Consider the following 13,106-nt stretch of genomic DNA (forward strand, 5'->3'; position numbering starts at 1 on the left):
ATAATGTTCAGTTTAACAGGCCAATGGTCTAGGATCAATAGGCCTCCTATGTGGCAGAGCCAGATTTTTGCATATTGTCGGCCCTAAGCTCTAACATTTAAGAGGCCCTCCTCGATTACGTAGGAAGCACATTTTAGGTTTAATAGTTGATAAATATATATATATATAACAACCAACAGTCAATAATAAAAATAATAAATATGATTATATTTTAATTTTCATTATTTACAAACCCAATTTTTTATTATTTTTAGTGAAGCAAGGCCCCCTTGTAATGTGAAGCCCTAAGCTGTAGCTTGCCTAACTTATACAGTATATAATCCAACTGGGCTCTGTGGAACTGAGAAGCAGCTACATATATGCTGTTTATGTCTTCAACTCAGTCAAGATGCAGATCCAACAGAACACAAGGGTCAACAACACAAGAGTCAAGTGCAACATTTATGTGCTAGCAACTCTAGAAGTCAAGAGCTCTTAGGTTAGGTACTAGAGGGAGAAGGGCACCTGCCATCTAATGCACAACTTACTGGGGGATCCAGAACTATTAACTAGAAAGCAAAGGCAAAAATAAGAAAAGGAAAGAACTTCTGTTAGCAAGTGTCTCAAGGAAGGACTGTTGTGCCATCGATGGAGGTAGCAGTGGTGCATACAGGCCACCCCAAGAATAACAATGAAGACATATATTTTTATTTATTTATTAGGATTTATTTACCGCCTTTTTGAAGGAATTCACTCAAGGCTGTGTACAGTAAGAATAGATCAAATATGAGCAATAGACAATTACAGCAGTAAAAATATTCAAAAACAATACAAAGTATGGCATGGTATACTACTTACAATGTCAACACAATACAAAATAGAACATTATAATTGATAGTGAAGGGTAAAGCAAAGATGTAATGTATAGATAGGTAAGGAAGTAGGAAGTTAGAAAATAAGGTGATTGATTTAAAGGAAAAGGAAGTTACACATGAGGTCAGAGAAATGGTTAAATATTATCTCAGCTAGGGTAGAAGTGGCTAAACATGTCCTGCTGCAGTACATGCAGCCGGAGTTACTCCTTGTGTGTGTGTGTGTGTGTGTGTGTGTGTGTGTGTGTGTGTGTGAGAGTGAGACTAATGAGTTAGTTACTTCTTCCATTAAGGGCCTGGTTGAAGAGCCAAGCTTTCATTTGTTTCCTGAAATAGAGATAGTCTTGTGTTAAGTGCAGCCTTTCAGGCAGTGCATTCCAGAGTGTGGGGGTTAGGAGAAGGCTTGCTTGCGGGTATCACATCGTGTAATGTCTTTTGGAGAGGGTGTGGTTAGTGAAAGTCCTTGGGAGGACCTTAATGTCCTTGGCGGTGTGTGGAGGATCTTCCTATTTTTCAGGTACTCAGGGCCATTTCCTTTTAGGGCTTTGAAGATCAGACATAGAGTTTTAAATTTAGCCCTGTATTGTACTGGTAGCCAATGAAGTTTTTGCAAAAATGGTGATATGGTCACGTCGCTTGCAACCTTCTATGAGTCTTGCTGCTGCATTCTGAATCAACTGGAGCAGGTGCAGGCCCTTTGTAGTCAGACCATTGTATTGTGCATTGCAGTAATCCAGTCTTGATGTTATCATGGCATGTACAACTGGGATAAGATTTACCTTCTCGACGTAAGGAGAGAGGCAGCGTAGCTGTCGCAAATAGTAGAAGCAGCTCTTGAAGGTTGCTTAGATTTAGGGAATCAGAGTAAGTGTTGAATCTAACTGTATTCCAAGGTTCCTGACTTGTGATATGAGGGAGAGTTCGTACTTCCCAAAAGGGATTTTGATGTCAGGTATGTGTCCACTTGTGTTAAGGACCCAGAGAAGCTCGGTTTTACTTGAGTTCAGGCAAAGTTTGTTGTGTTTAGCCCATTCTTGAATTGATGTTAGACAGGTAATCAGTTTATTCAATGCTGTAGGTAACTCAGGTTCAATGGGTATGAGTAGCTGCACGTGATCCGCATAGATGCAGAACTGAGTGTCCATTGACCGAATCAGCTCAGCTAGCGGCTTGAGATAGATATTGAACAGAATAGGTGACAGTATCGATCCTTGTGGTACCCTGCAGTTCAGTGTCCATGGTGGTGATGAGCTGCTGCCAAACATTATGGATTGTTGCCTGTCTGATAGGTAGGATCTGAACCAAGCAAGTACTGTTCCATTGATACCTGTTTCTGTCAGTCGTGCTGACAGAATGCCACTTATGGTTTTGATGCTAAGTACAGGGTGTTTAAGGTTAGCACTCTGTTTACAGATTCTTTCTTCTTGATTCAGTTTCATTTGGTAAAACACAAGAATATCACCACCTGGGAGCATTCTTTCTTCTTGATTCAGTTTCATTTGGTAAAACACAAGAATATCACCACCTGGGAGCAAGTGAAGTTACATAAGACTTAGGAAGAAGGCAGTTTATAGCAATTATCAAGCACTTCTTTGATGCTGTTCCTCACCTAACACCCAGGCTACTGAAGCTGTGACTGTTCTACATTCATGTGTTTTTAGAAAATGCGTTACAATTAAGATGAAAAGATAACATTATGTGACTCATTCACTTATTTCAGCATCACTGGGGCTGAGTGGAGCAAATCTTTGATGAAAATTGAGTTAAATGGACACATCAGGGCAGTCTACACTAAGGGAGATTGCCTTTCTGTCTCAAGACATGATCCTCCTCTACATGGTTGCAAAGAGGTCATCTGGGTTTCCTCTGCAAGGATGCACAGAGATGATTTTGTGCCTTCTCTGCATGGCTGCCACACCATGGTCTTTAAGGCTTCACAAGAGCATGACAGCGATACTCTAGCTTTTCTCTGCAGCAGTATATGTGACCATCTCTGGAAAAAAGTGACTAAAGTCACCAGAAACAAAAAATGAGGTTTTAATGAATTATGTTAGAGCAAACAATTTGTAATACAACAGTCCTTTTATGTGAAATAATTAAAATGTTAGTTCAAACATGAAAAAGTGGCCATTCTCAACCTTTTGGATCTGAGAATTTAGCCACCTTTTCCCAGAGATGATCACATGTGTGACAGTGGGTTTTGTTATACTGCACTATGTTGTGTACCTAGACAAATAATGTCCCAGGTTCAAACTGTACAGGCTGAAGATGGTCAAAAGTAAATAACACGAGGACAATTGACAAAACCAGCTGTTTTTAACAACAAATCTGCTAAGAACTACAGAACTGCGCAAGCACATAGACAAGGCCCTTCTCCTGTTCCAAGACAATTCTGAGTCATATCTGTTTATAAAGCTAGAACAGTCCTGAAAGGAAATTTCCAGACACTGTTCAGTATATATTAATATTACCTGTGATTGACAAGTATACAAACTGCTGAAAGCTATAAAATACAAACCCGACTATAGAGCTTCAGAGTCACCATCCTGGAAGATAAGTCAAATGACTGGGCTGTGTGGGGGTTAATTCCCTAAACTATTTGATCTATAGGATGCACTCTGGTCAGCTGCCAGCTCCCAGAATGTAGATTCTGCTGGTATATCTGAAGAAATTCTGGATCTTCAAATAATAACCATTTTCTTTTATTGCATATTAAGGGTCCTGTTTACTAAGGTGTGTTAGCATTTTTAATGCGCCTACAATTAGCACACGTGCTAAACGTGTAGGCGCATACACAGTTAACGTGACTATAATGCAGCTTATTAAACGGCCCTAAATTTATTATTCTACACAATATAATCATGATTTTAATTTTGACCAATAAAGTATGTAACCAGTATGAAGGGGTACCTATTTACAGGTGCCAAGAATGTGCCTATTTAAAGCCTATTCTAATAAGAAAGTATGCATCTGCTTTTCTTTATAGAAGGAGTGAGCATTTACACCAGTCAACTGGTAAAAATGCTAATGCCTAGATTGTTAAGGAATGCTCAGACATTACGGTATTTTATAATCTATTCACATAGATGTGCATGCCGTCCATGTAAACGCCTGCCTGCAAAGTAAGAGGGTACTTACAGACTAGCACTTAGCCAGAAACTGCTCAATTGAGCATATGTGTTCACATACGCATGTCCATGACTAGAACGCCAGCATTTACACCCATTCTTGCTCCCAAAATCCAGGTGGCTCCTTACAGAATTACCCCCACTGTGTACAGATTTCTCAATTTATTTTCTGCAGAAGTTTTCATTTTTTGCACAGCATTCCCCCCAGGAGAGTATTGTATTAGTTGCAAGATAATTAGCAAAATTTTTCAACTGTTTTTTTTATTGGAGTTTTTCAGTAGGAAAAAAGCTAAAGCCATGAAACTAATATTATATTATATTATATATATATATATATATATATATAAGGAAAAATATATACATATATTATATATTAGCAGATAAGAATACAATCAGAATGACACTGAACACAACGAAACACCAAGAAAGATAAAGCAGGATCTGTCTTTCAAATACAAGTTATTCACGCAAGAAAGGACACCAAACTGAGTCAAAAGAGAACAAGTCTTCTTTGGCAAGATCAGACAAGTGTTCCATTTCTAATATTCATCATATCTTATGTGGAGGGGCATAATCGAACGGGGACGACCATCTCTAAGGACACCCATCTCTGAGGACGTCCCCGCAAATGAGCGGGGCATCCCATATTATCGAAACAAGATGGGCGTCCATCTTTCATTTCGATAATACGGTAGGGGACGCCCAAATCTCAACAGTTAGGTCGACCTTAGAGATGGTCGACCTAAATGTTGAGATGATCAACCTTAGAGATGGGCGACCTCGGTTTTCGCCGATAATGGAAACCGAGGTCGCCCATCTTAAAAACGACCAAATCTAAGCCATTTGGTCATGGGAGGAGCCAGCATTCGTAGTGCACTGGTCCCCATCACATGCCAGGACACCAACCGGGCACCCTAGGGGGCACTGCAGTGGACTTCACAAATTGCTCCCAGGTGCATAGCTCCCTTACCTTCGGTGCTAAGCCCCCCAACCCCCCAAAAAAAACCCACTCCCCCCAACTGTACACCACTACCATAGCCCTTAGGGATGAAGGGGGGCACCTACATGTGGGTACAGTGGGTTTCGGGTGGGTTTTGGAGGGCTCCCATTTACCACCACAAGTGTAACAGGTGGGGGGGTGGGCCTAGGTCCGCCTGCCTGAACTGCACTGCACCCACTAAAAACTGCTCCAGGGACCTGTATACTGTTGTCATTTTAAAATTCCCACAAACAGAGCCCTGCATGGTTCTGACCACAGAGGAAAACCCACTGAGAAGGAAGCAGCAGGTGACTGGAAAGCAATGCTCAGGGGGTGAAGAGAATTAACTGAGATCTCTGGCAAGAATTAGCATAGCCAAAAGGTTTCCCCTCCTAAATCCTTGGGCCCTAGTAATGTGCTTAGTTTGCCTATGTCTTAATGCTGCCCTAGTATCAAATCAGTAAAGCTACATGGCTGAAGGTGCTTTCATTTTGATCAAATATCTAATCTATCAATTAAAAGTAAACATTTCTCAAGACACTTTCTCAGCTAGGACAATTCTGTTAGGTTCAAAACAGCAACCAAATAGCATTAAAGGACAGACACGTGGTAGAAATTGCTCTGTCATATTATTGAGTTTAATTATAGTTTTCCAGATTATCATGCTCCAATTAATAGGTATTTTCCCCTGTAAGTCTATAGATCTGGGGCTGTAAGCTCCATGCTACAGAGCTACAGGATAAACATAAAGGAATCCTGTTCAGAAGGAAGGGATCTTCAGAAGTTTAGCGGAGACCAGGTAGCAGAGCCGGTGGGGGGGGGGGGGGGGGCTGGTGGGTGGGAGGCGGGGCTAGTGCTGGGCAGATTTCTACGGTCTGTGCCATGAGGATGGCAGATACTAATCAAGGTCAGGTATACACAAAAGGTAGCACATATCAGTTTATCTGGTGGATGCCCAGCTGACCATAACTGGACAACATTTACTCTCCTCACCACTGAATCAGTTAAAAAAGCGACTCAAAGGTTTGCCAACACTCACTGCAAACTGGATACGTGTTCCAGCCATTTACTCAAATCCGCCCCCGACCGCGTCATAGCAGACCTCACATCCCACCTAAACTTCATGCTACAACAAGGTTTCTTCCCCAAGGAATATGGTAACATCCTACTCACCAAGAAAAGCGCAAACGATCTAACCAACTACCGTCCTGTTGCGTCTATCCCACTAGTAGTCAAACTAATTTTTATTTATTGCATTTGTATCCCACATTTTCCCACCTATTTGCGGGTTCAGTGTGGCTTACAATAATGGAGAGCTTGGTGACCAAACAGCTCACGGACTACATGGACAAGTTCTCAATATTACACAACTCACAGTCAGGATTCCGCCCCCATTATAGTCCTAAAACTGTCCTAGTCACTCTCCTGGCCAAATTCAAGCAAGAAATAGCCACAGAAAATATACTTCTCCTCCAATTCAACATGTCGAGCGCATTCGACATGGTCAATCACAATATACTACTAAGACTCCTTGACCATTTCGGAATTGTTGGAAACGTACTTAACTGGATTTTGGGTTTTCTAACCACCAGAACTTACCAAGTAAAAGCAAACTCAAACATATCACCACCGTGGAAAGCTACCTGTGGTGTACCACAAGGATCACCATTGTCACCAGGTGCCCTTGACCTGGATTGGCCACTGTCGGTGACAGGATGCTGGGCTAGATGGACCTTTGGTCTTTCCCAGTATGGCACTACTTATGTACTTATGTACTTATGTACCAACACTCTTCAACATGATGATGATCCCACTAGCAAAGTCCCTATCCAACCGAGGCCTTAACCTGTTCATCTATGCAGACGACGTCACATTCTACATTCCCTTCAGATATGACCTGTCAGAAATAACCAAAGAAATCAATGACGGCCTGAACATCATGGACTCCTGGGCAAACTCATTCCAACTAAAACTGAACACTGAAAAAACACATTGCCTCATCCTCTCATCTCAACATAACAAGTACAAACCCACAGCCATAAACTCCCCAGAGCACACTCTTCCCACCTCAGACAGCCTAAAAATACTCGGCGTCATAATCGACCGCAACCTTACCCTTGAGACCCAAGCAAACTCCATAATAAAGAAAATGTTCTACTCAATGTGGAAACTTAAACAAATGAAACCTTTCTTTCCAAAGGAAACTTTCCGAAACCTAATACAATCAGTGGTCCTAAGCCATGCAGACTACTGTTAACGGAATCTATGCGAGATGTAAAGAACAACTCGCAAAAAAACTCCAGACCGACCAAAACACAGCTGCTAGGCTGATATTTGGCAAAACATGCTTCGAAAGTGCCAAACCCCTCCGCGAAAAGCTACACTGGCTCCCAATCAAAGAATAGATCATCTTCAAAATCTGCACCTTGGTCCACAAAATCATCTACGGCGTAGTCCCAGGATACATGATAGACCTCATAGATCTACCAACCAGGAACAGAATCAGATCATCACGAAAACTGCAAAGGACTCAAATACAAAACAACCCACGCATCCAGCTTTTCCTACATAAGCGCATAACCTTGGAATGGACTCCATAAAGCCGTGAAAACAATCCATGACCATCCAAACTTCAGGAAATCACTAAAAACCACCCTCTTCAAAAAGGCTTACCCCACCAATCCAACGTAAATCCCTACACCCAGCAACACAACATAACCAATGATCGTACTGGACAATACCCTTCGACCCACATGATGCCTGATACAGAATTACCTCATTCAACCACAATATAACCTTGTTATTTGTTATCAACCGACTGGCGAATGCCTTTAAGGTACTATGTAAGCCACATTGAGTCTGCAAATAGGTGGGAAAATGTGGGGTACAAATGTAACAAATAAATAAATAAATAAATTTATCTTGTTGGGCAGACTGGATGGACTGTACAGGTCTTTCTCTGCCGTCATCTACTATGGTACTATGTTACTATGTAAAACACAAGAAGGAAGCAGAGTTGCCAGATGGTGAAAAATTTTCCAGCCCACCTAGTGCCAAAAATTAGCCCAACAATTTTGACAACAAAAATAGTTATGTGAGGAGGGGGGGGGGTGTTCTTCTATAATCAAGATACTACTGTACGTGTTTATGACCTAGCTAAACCTATACAAAAAGCAGCCAAGATGTTCTCACACCAAATCTAACTCTGCATGGTTAGTATGCACACATTTCGCAGGATGCCTGTGCATGCTGCACAGTATACCATTTTAAGCTACATTAAGCACAGTAGTGCCTAATGCAGTTTAATAAGACTCTTAAATTAAAACACACAGGACAAGGGTTGTTTTCAGTGTCCTTGTTTCCTCTCTATCTCATATTTACAAATTCACAGATTGACTCAAAAGGGCAGGGGCATCCTCTAAAGGGCTTGGCACACAGGACAGTTCTTTACTTGGTTATTCCTTGAACATAAGAGTAGCCATACTGGGTCAGACCAATAATAGTCCATCTAGCCCAGTATCCTGTTTTCCAAACAGTAGCCAAGCCAGGTCACAAGTACCTGGCAGACTGTGCCTAAGTAATGCATTTTCACCATAATGAACAGCTGTGCTATTTTAAATCATGCAAGACCCAAAGTCCTCAAATACAAAATAGATATGTTCCAGGACCAGTTAGACACTTTTTGCTAAATTAGAAATTATTACTAGAAATCCACATGACCAGCCATGAAATCTTAAATCTAGATCTTACATCTTTTCAATTTTTAAACTTTGTCAAAACACCTCTTTTAGGGGTCCTTTTACTAAAGCGCATAGGCGCCTACACATGTCCAACTCACGTCAAATTGGAAATACTGCCTGGCTACCGTGTGCCCCGGGCGGTAATTCTATTTTTGATGTGCATATAAAACATGCGGTAGACATTTTCTACCACGTGGTGCTACCTGGACAGTAAGTGCCAGTGTATGCACGCTGACACTTACCGCTCGGTTAGCACATGAGACCTTACCGCCAAGTCAATGGGTGGCGGTAAAGTCTCAGGCCAAAAATGGACATGCACTGGTTTTAATTTTGCCGCTCGTCCATTTTCGGCCAAGGCCTTTTTTCCAGGCATGCTGAAAAATGGACCTGCGAGCATCCAAATTAAGTGCCTACACCAGTGAAGGCCATTTTTCAGCGCACCTTAGTAAAAGGGTCCCTTAGTCTCAGATGGCTAAATAGAAAACTAAAAGCTCCTTTCAGTTCATATTTGTTTCTTTTATTTCCAGCCTATTATAATTCAAGCTTATTTGCAAAACTATGAACATCTATCAAAGGTTAAGGTACTGTAGTTGCCCATTAGTCTACCTGAACATTACAGAACCAAAGGTTAATAAATAAAAAACACAAAAAGAGAATATAAAGTAATACCTTTTTATTAGACTACCAACACATTTTTTCCTTTTTAGCAATTATTTTTATTGATTTTACAGTAAGGACACAAAATAACATAACATAACAATATACAGCAAGAATGCATGTTAGAATGTATAGTCAGAACGATTTAGAACAATGGGGGTGTTATAGCTAGGTAATCATCCAATAATTTCTACTTAAGGATTCTAGAGGGCATACCTAAAGAATGAAAAAAGATAGACTGTTCCTATTTCTTAAAGTCCAATTCCACTACATGTATATGTTAACTACCGAATTATCTTTCCAATGGGATGTTATCAATTTAAGCACCACTGTAATAAAAATGTCTAATAGTGATTTAGCATTGTCTGAAAGATTAGAAGAAATGGACAGGGATTTCCAAAATATGTGCTTAGGGAGGAGTAGTGTATTAAAATAAAGAATATCCTGGGTCTTAGACCATACATCAGACCAAAACACTTGTAGGTTAGGACAATCAAAAATAAGATGCATTAAAGTACCTACACTTGTGTTAGAGGACCAACATAGATCTGATTTGCTAGATCCTGACAATTTACACTTCCTAGGAGTCCATAATACTCTGTGGTATAAGAAATACATGGACGGTGTCAAGGAGGCAGATAAGAGAGGCTCTGGGACCATGTATTCAGAACACTGGAATTCCCATATGTTAGCATCAAGATCTTCTTCCCACTCTTGTTGGGTACTGCAACAAGAGTGAGCAAGAGAAACATTTTATAGAAGAGAGAGGCGCGATGAGATATTGAATAAGGACCAGTGATGAATGCATCTAAGCTTTTCGTGAAGACAGAGTTAATGTGGTCGAGTTTCATAGATTTGATAGCATGTTGTAGCTGGAGCCAGTTTAAAAACTGGGATCCAGGGGAGGTTACAATCAATTTGTAACTGAGCAAACATTTTAAGCTGTCCATTGGAGATTAGTTGACTAAGAAACCATATGTTACATTTCTGCCATATGATCCAATGGACTGGTTTCTGTAGAATTGTAATGTGTTTATTATTCCATATAAATATATCTTCCACTGTGTTAGGCTTCCTAGGTAGTGAATTTGATAATGAAAAGCCCTCCTGGTCGCCATCATGTCAGGGTAGGAGGAATTCTGTATAACAAATTCTTTAAGAGGAGTATTGGCTAAAACTGATAGTGGAAAGGGTGTATTCAGAGTGGTTTCAACTGCAAGCCAAGTAGGAGGATGCAGAATATGGTCAGCAAGTACCAATGGTATCCTTTTGAAAGAATGTAGGAGCAATGGTGTATGGCAAAATCAGGGAAATTAACACTTCCTTTGTTTTTTGGCAATTTGAGTGTTTTACTAGATATTCTAGGTGGTTTATTGTTCCACAAGAACTGTGACAGTAATCTGACAATTGCTTCAAAAAGGGAATGAGGAAGTGGTATGGGGAGCATACTAAGCATTTAGTTTATTCTAAGGGCCAATGTCATTTTTACAGACTCTAGTCTGCCCTACCAACTGAGGTGAAGGGGAGACCATTTAGTTCTGGCAGATTTTAAGTTTTGCAAGAGAAAATCAATATTTTCGAGATAGTATTTGATAGGGTTCTACATAAATATATTCCTAAATATTTGATATGTGATAGTTGAGTTCTAAATTGAAAGTGTGACAGATCCTGAATATTACAAATATCATGGAGTGGTAGACATTCAGTTTTGTCCTAGTTTATTTTGTATTCAGAGAGTGTTGAGAATTGGGCTATTAAGGAAATAAAGTGAGGGATGGAGGGGATTGTAGTGCATAGAAGCAAGTCGTCAGCGTATAAGGATAGTTTAACAGGCCTGCAATGTTAGGATTTGTGCATAATGCTATAGCCAACAGTTCAATAGCAATGTTGAATAAAAGCGGGGACAGAGGACAGCCTTGTCTCATCCCCCTGAATATCTAGAAATATTGGGATGCTTTATTATTTACCAAACATTAGCTTTTGGACATTGGTATAATAAGTGAATCTGCATGATTTTTGAAACAAAACCAAAATGATATAAAGCAATTAAAAGATATCTCCATTCCACTCCATGGGCGTAGCCACGGGCGGGCCCGAGTGGGCCTGGGCCCACCCAATTTGGGGTCAGGCCCGCCCAGCAGCAGTGTTCCTTCCTGCACAGCGATTCCGGTCGCAGGCTCGGCTCACAGCGATTCCCACACGCTGCCTGCCGGCTGCCACTCAACAATCTCCTTGCAGCTACTAAGCGCTAACCCGGAAGCTTCTCCTCTGCAGAGGAGAGGCTTCCGGGTTAGCGCTTAGTAGCTGCAAGGAGATTGTTGAGTGGCAGCTGGCAGGCAGCGTGTGGGAATCGCTGTGAGCCGAGCCTGCGACCGGAATTGCTGCTGGGCGGGCCTGCAAGGAGGGTGAAGGAAAATGGGGTGAAAGTTGCTGCACGGGGGAAGGGATGATGGGGAAAAAATGTTGCACGAGGGAGGGAAGACGGAGGACAGCAGCTGCACAGGGGGAGGGAAGATGGAAGGAAAGATGCTGTACAGGGAGGAGGGAAGATGGAAACATGAGGCATGGTGGGTGGGGGAGATGCTGCACAGGGAAGAAGGGAGAGATGCAGCAAAGGGGTGGAGGGGTGAGGAAGGGAGAAGTCTTGGCTGCATATGAGGAGGAGGGGAGGGAGACATGCTGCATAGAAAGGGGATAGGTTGTGAGAGGGGGAGAAATGCTGAACATAGGGGTGGAGAGGAGGGAGAAATGGTGGGCATAGGGGTGGAGGGAAGGGAGAAATGTTAGACATGATGGTAGAGGGGAAGAAGGGAGAGATGCTGCATGGGAAGGGGAGAAAGATGTTGGACCAGAACACAAAGGAGAGGGAGAGAGAGATGGTGGACAGTGGGAATGAGAGGGGGAGATAGACATGGGGGTGGATGAGAGGGAGGGAGAGGTACACAGTAGGTGGTAAGGGGGGGAAATGCTGGGCCATGGGGGAGAGGACAGGAATGAAGAGAGAAGGGGCAGGAAAATATAAGGCTACCAGGGTGGGGTGGGGAGGGGATCAGATACTGGTTAGAAGGGTGGAGGGAGGAAGACGATGGGAATGGTGGAACCCTGTGGGAGAGGCCAAGAGGGGGAGGAGGGGGTGGCAAGGAAATGAATGAGAGATAGTGATTACAGAGGGTAGAAATATGGTAATGGGGAGTAGATTAAAGAGAAAGTAGGGATGGGGAGGAGTAAGTTGGGGAATGGGAGAGCTAGTGGGTGAAAGAAGAAGATGGAAATTTGATAGGTAGTTGAAAAGTAAAAAGGAGACGAAGGAGGGTGAGAGAGAGGCAGAAAAGAGCTAAAAAGGAATGATCAATATGTCAGAGGAAGGTATAGTGAGGGAACAGACAGGAGAGAGGAGAAAAGACAAATGGACTGCAGCCGCTTGAAGAAGAATTAGCAGACGACAGAGAGGAAAGCAGAAAAGAGAAATTGGAACCAGCAAGATGGAAAAATAAAATTTCCAGACAACAAAGATAGAAACAAAGCATTTTATTTTGAATGTTTTAAATGGAATATGTTAGCTTTTGGAAATGTGCATTGCAAATGTCTTTGTATTGTGTTCTGTAGAAAAGGAAATGCATCTCTGTTTTATGTCTCCAGTGTTGCAGTAATACTATGTTTAACTTCTTGGGGTTCCTTTTCAATTTTTGTCTAAATATTTTTATTTCTTTTTTTTTTATTTTGATATTTTCAATGATACACAATACAATGT

The 13,106-nt window shown here is 41.6% G+C and overlaps 1 protein-coding gene across 3 annotated transcripts in view; it reads right to left on the reverse strand.

Moving 5' to 3' along the window:
* FARP2 (FERM, ARH/RhoGEF and pleckstrin domain protein 2) overlaps positions 1-13,106 on the reverse strand; it is a 750,352-nt gene that overhangs the window by 41,295 nt on the left and 695,951 nt on the right. The window lies entirely within an intron of this gene.

Source organism: Microcaecilia unicolor, chromosome 10 (genome assembly GCF_901765095.1).
Source record: "Microcaecilia unicolor chromosome 10, aMicUni1.1, whole genome shotgun sequence".
Taxonomy (NCBI): domain Eukaryota; kingdom Metazoa; phylum Chordata; class Amphibia; order Gymnophiona; family Siphonopidae; genus Microcaecilia; species Microcaecilia unicolor.